Raw genomic sequence first — 6,116 nt, 5'->3', positions numbered from 1 at the left:
CCTTTTTGTTATTAAATTGGACAGGTTTACTTGCTGTTTTTGCTTAGTAATGAGGTGCAGCTTTAAGCTGTCATGGTACTAATATTATAACTAGAATAATGAACCCAGTTTAAAGAGCTGATGGCTGGTAGGTGCTCTATTGTCAGCAGATAGCTGAGATCTCTACAGTGACAAATACATCTAAAGGATCAAGTAGTTGGGTTAACAAATGTGCAAAATGGATGCCAAGTAGATAGAAATTATATGAAAGATGCTTCAAAGGAATGTTTCCTTGGACCTTCCTCAAAGTGACATTTGCAGCCAGACAGTTACCCAAGGCACTTTCTGAAGTGAACCATTTTGCTCTTAGCACTAGAAAAATGACAGGTCCATTTTAAAAATTCTCTGAATATTTCCAGAGAGAAAATACTGGTCATAAAGACACCAAGCAAAGTTAATGGGTGTTATTTAGTCCCAGTTTATCTCAACCTGATTTGATAGCAGACAGGGAGCTGAACCAGTTTGAAAATCACATGCTGTCTTAGTGCTGAACTTTTGACTCATCAGTGCTTCATGATGTACTTGACTACATTTTTATATCCTGCATTACATAACATACATCCACAGCAATAAAACAAGATAGCCCTGGTATATTTAAAATTTACAAGTATGTTTCTGGCAATCTGGTAAGCAATCAGGTAGGGTTTTTTTTTTCAGTAAAGGATTTTAGGCATTCAAATTTTTCCTCTCTTTTGAAAAGCACCTCCAAACTCTCCTCTTTTCTACCTGTTCAACACAGGTTAGTCTGCACTTTTTACATAGATACTATTTGGACAAATAGTACTGGAGAGTTTAATTGCAATTGCTAATCCGTCTGCTGCATGACAAGATGTTTTAGAGGCCTCTCAGCATATTTGCCTGTTCTATTGGAGACATTTAAATTCTACATTTTCTGCATAATTACTTTGTCATGAGATTAATTAATCTGTGCATTCACCTGGCACATACATACAAGTCTAATATTATTCTATTATGTGCACCAACTCAATAAGATATTGACCTGAAATACTGTCTGGGTTCCAGCAAAGCCTGGCATTTCAATCAATAAACCAGCATTATGGGCACTTAATTGCATACACTGAAACACCAGATGAACTTATGAGTGTCTACAAGTTAAATAAAATTTCAATAAATTACAGGGACATCATAAGTCTTTTAATCTAAACATTTCTTAGTGAAAGGGGGAAATGAACTCTTGAAGAAACTATTATGGAAAAGTTGCTTTGAGTCATTTGTAAAATATTTTTAAGACAAAGGGACAGCATCAATTTGATGGGAGTCTTGTACAAGGTTTTGTAACAGTGAATTAATATGGGTTACTATAAATATCTGTATTTGGATGCAGTTGTGAAGGGACTTTCACAGAGGGTTTTCTTTCTGTAAAGAGATATCCATTGGATGGGCACTTGTTTGGAATTTTGGGATTTGTAAGTGGCCTTGTCCTATTTAATGAAAACTTGAAATACCTCCACTCTTTTAAGTTGCTTCTCTCTTATTTAGAACTTGCTATGAGATGGAGTTAAAGGACTGTAAGAACAAGAAAACTGAGGGGGTTTGGTGCTAGTGAAGAAAAGCTCACTGGCAGTATCAGAGGTGCCATTTTCTACAGTTTGTAGCAGCAGGTAATTCATGTTTTAGGGGTTAAATTGTGATAGATATTAAATATATTATGCTAATTTTTTTTCATATTGTATGTTCCATGTAAAATTAAGGGCTCATATGTCCCTTCACTCATGGAAAATAGTGCTATAGTTAAATAAAACTAAAGAGATAACCTGTCTTTTCCTAAGCCTTTCACTCTAAGGTGGGCATAAACGACTGTTTATGTGACAAATATGTACTATTAAAACCATGTTAATAGCTTTGGATGTGAATTGGCATTAAATTAGTGGTAAGGTAATGAAAGGTGTGTTTAAGATCTCAAATTGCTCTTCACTTGGCCTGTCCCAGTATATGTACCTTCATGTTTTTGCAAAAACATATGTCTATAGCATTTAGAATAACATAATGATTTGACTGAATTGTGTACCCAAAAAGGACCATGGGATTTAGGGTGATCACTTGTCTGCCCTTAGCTACATAGCTGGTATTGTATTCTGGAATACTTTCTTTCTGTTTTTTAAACAGCTGTCAGGAGATGTGCTAGTCCAGCTTCCTTGTGGGAAGGCATTTATGAAAATCTAACCAGAGTTCACTGTCCTTAAAATGAACATAGCACATTGGATTAAAAAATAACACACCCCAAATTATTTGGTTTATAAAAATAAAAGGCACATTAAAACTACTTAGTGGATATTATTTCACTATTTCTAGAGCTGGTTCAGCAGAAATAAATAAACATTCATGAATAATGTATTCAGCAGTTGACAAAAATGTCAGAAAGCAGTGATTTGTATTAGTCAGACATATGTACAAAGAATACAATGTAAAAAAAGAGATGAAGTAGTTGTATAAAGCAAATTTGGGGTTTTGGCATTATGAAAGTCTTCATATTTTGGAATAGAATTCTTGAGTGTTGTTTGAGATAATGAGAATGAGATTGTGGGAACCACACTTGGCAGAAATGAGGAAGGAAAGCTGAGACTGACTACCACGGCCTTGAGTGGATAATTGTGGGTGTTGGTACAGCCTTGTCACGAAAGCCACAGCAATACCTAACCCATACACATCAATGAGTTACAATGGAGTTTGCTGTTCTTTTCATCATTTTTATTGAAATGGATTGGAAAACAAACAAACAAAACCAAAACCTGCTGTGAACTACAACAACCAAGGAATCTGTGAACCAGTTGGTTTCACAGGACTGGAACATTCCTGGACACCTTCTAAGACAAAAAAAACCAAACCTTTTTGGCAGACTCAGCCAGGTATTTTGATGATTGAACTAACTGAGGCTGCTTGATTTCACAGTTATGAGAGGGTCACAGTCCCAGCTTGTCCCAGCTAGCAGTAGCTCATCACCAGTAATGAGGCAGTGTCTGGAACAGAAGACCTTCAGCTGTCTAAATCAGGCAATAACCATTCTCTGGAATAAGGTCATAATTCCTCACTGTTGTGCATAACACTCCACACTTCCTCCTCTTACCCTTAGATTGAGCAGATTACATTGCTGGCACATTGGTGGTGCTTTGTTCATTCAGTTTGTGTCTTTTTGAAAGTCTCTTGATACCCTTGACTGTATTTTGTCTGGATCTTGGCAAAGTCTGGGACAGCTGCTATGCTCCTCTCGGTCTGTGTGGGCTCTTCCTCTGGAGGCCACTGCATTTTTACACTGGCTCTGCTACATGGGGCTGGCATTGCGTATTGAGACTCCAGGAACTGCTGTCTCAAATTAAAGGAGTTCCAGCCCTCTGGATTTCTTCATAATGTAATGTATACCATCCCAGGAACAGTATTCTGAATGTGTGTCCTGCATTTTATTGCTAATTCTACTATGAAGTGATCTTTGTAGCATCATTAGGAAAGAAGTTCCTTGAATGTCACTTTTTTACTTCTCCAACTCTCTTGTCTCTGGGATAAATTATAGGTGATTAAATTCTGATGAATTTCTGGTGATATTGTTCTTCAATGGATAATTGGTCTCTTCAACAAACAAAATTTTTATTCACTAGAGAACATTTTCAGGATTTCTTTTAGTGAAAAATCATCCAGCAACTTTAGGGAAGGTGTGGTGGGGATGGCAATACAGTTTGGACCCAACCCTAAAAAATTTTAGCCAGAAGCATTAAAATGAACAAAAGAAGTAAGTTTAATAACGAATGTTTTGATTTTAATAAAATCACAACTTGAATGCTCTGATTTAATCTGTGCTGATCAAAATCTCACAGGGAGGGAAGGCAGGCTCATTTTTCTGTCCAGTTCTACATTTAAGCTTTCTAGTTCAAGAACCACTTCTCCTGTGTGTTTGATCCTCAGCCCTTTTTTTTCACTTTCCCCTACTGGAGAATCCATCCAGCAGCCTTCATGCAGTCCTGTCATGCAGATCCAAACAGGTTTCACATGGGACAGGTTGCACTTCACAGAAATAAAAACCTTACTCAGAATTCCTCTTAGACAGAAGGACCTGCATTTGTATTAAGAATGGCTTCAGAGGGGTGTCACTCCTGGTGACCATAGACTGACCTAACCTAACTAATCCAGTTTTCATTAAACTGCATAGAAAAAAATGCAGAATAAAAGGAGAACTGACAGGAAAATTGCCCTGACAATTTCCGAGGAAATTTTTTACTATCTCTAGGATGAAACATTTTTCTTTGAAAACAATGTCAAGCAGAGTTGTGCTGACTTGAGTGTTTTCTGCTTGCCTTTGTTAATGCTAATTCTCATGTGACATTTTGGCTTCCATGGACAGTGACACATCAGTGAAAGAACACTTAGCAGCACGTGCTTGCACTGCACTCAAATCCAAGTGTTATTACATTTCTGCTGTTCCAGAGATGTGATGGAACTAGAAGGCTCCCTGTCCTTCAACACTATAAACAAATGGCTCTTTGCTCCTTTTCTCTGTAATCGTGCCAACACCTTTTTCATCTTCTCAGCCTTTGAGGAAATGTTAGTGGAATGAAAGGAATATGGCTCGAATGGTAAATGTAAGCTTTAATTTGTCTGTAATTGTCAGTGTTCCTTTTTTGGAGACCACCACAAAGGACATTTATTTGAATAAACTTAATGAGCAAACTCTCCTTTGCAGAAATATAGAATAAGAAAATCCAGTTTTGCCTTCTCATTTTAGTACTAAAATCAGAACAGTTTCCAATGTCTCTTTTCCCATTATTAACTCCAGAAATTATTTTTTCCTTGCAAGGGTGTCATGGGAGATGTTTTGAGATTGCTGCACCTTCAAATGGAACTGCAGGGAGAAAAGTCTTAGCTTGCACATCACTGACCTGGATATTTTCCTGGTGATTTCAGAAGATTAAGGTGTTCACTTATAAAATTTGTGACTCCACAATCAGCCCACAAAGGAATGATACGTTGTGAGTGAATAAATTACTTTCCAAGCTTAAAATAAAGGCAGGCTGTTGGAGTCATGTTGATCTTAACTTCTAGTGCAGCTGGCATTATAAGATCACTTAGCTTTGTTTGTTCTTCATTGGTCCTGAGTACAGCACATTTACGTATTGGCTTTAATTTATTTCAAGCACATGCTAATACTCCTGTGACTACTCTAAAATGAGCTGTTAATGAACAGATCTCAAACATAAAAACTGAATTTCTGGGATAAAATTTTTGTGTTTAGAAGAGAGGTACAAGTAGGTCCACTCTATATAGAGCTTCTTTTAAAGACTGTGTGTTTCTGTGACATTTCTAGCTTTTAAATTCCTGCAGCTATGAGGGTTTTGGTTTTTGTTTGTTTTTGTAGGACTCTGAATAGGTATGGAATTCTGTTTCCTACTTTACAATTGCGGAGATGATTTGGTTTCTTTGTATTCCTTCATTTCTCTTGATAAAACTTTCTGGTTTATGACTTTCATCTCAAAGCATGGCTGAGTCTCATTTGTGCTTTGTCACCAACTTCTATTTCCAATATACTTTTCTGAGTTGCTATGGGTTTCATCAAACTGCTGCCTGGAAATGAGCTGCAGAGCTTTATTCTTTGTACACAAGCACCACTCCAGCACTAGCTGAGGGATGATTTTATTGTAGTGATGCAGAACACAACTGTTTACTTCTAAAGTCCATAGCCATTCTGACTGTGGATAAGGGCTTTTTCCTTCACAAATTTCTCCATAAAGCCAGGTGACAGACATCATTTATGCAGAGAGTTGAAAGGCTTTGATTGATTACCAATTAGAGGAAAATTCTGCAAGAATGAATTAATTAGAGAAGGCAAATGAGGAATGCTGCTCTTGTCATGAACTGGAAGGGAAACAAGAATGTAATGAACTAAGCAATGACAAAGTCACCTCTGAATTTTATTTGCATATAAGAGAATGGCCTTGAGTTTGTTACCTGACAGGTAGCATCAAAATATCAAAATACTGGGCAGTACCCTTTGAACATAGGAGTGTGTGATCTCAAGGCTGATCTAGTGTGCCATTGCATAGTTTCTATGTCTTAAAACTGCTGGGTTCTCA

This window comes from Pseudopodoces humilis, chromosome 17, assembly GCF_049639895.1.
Source record: "Pseudopodoces humilis isolate 2021_Gansu_Grassland_sample_001 chromosome 17, ASM4963989v1, whole genome shotgun sequence".
NCBI lineage: Eukaryota > Metazoa > Chordata > Aves > Passeriformes > Paridae > Pseudopodoces > Pseudopodoces humilis.
Note: the sequence above shows the minus strand (reverse complement) of the source record.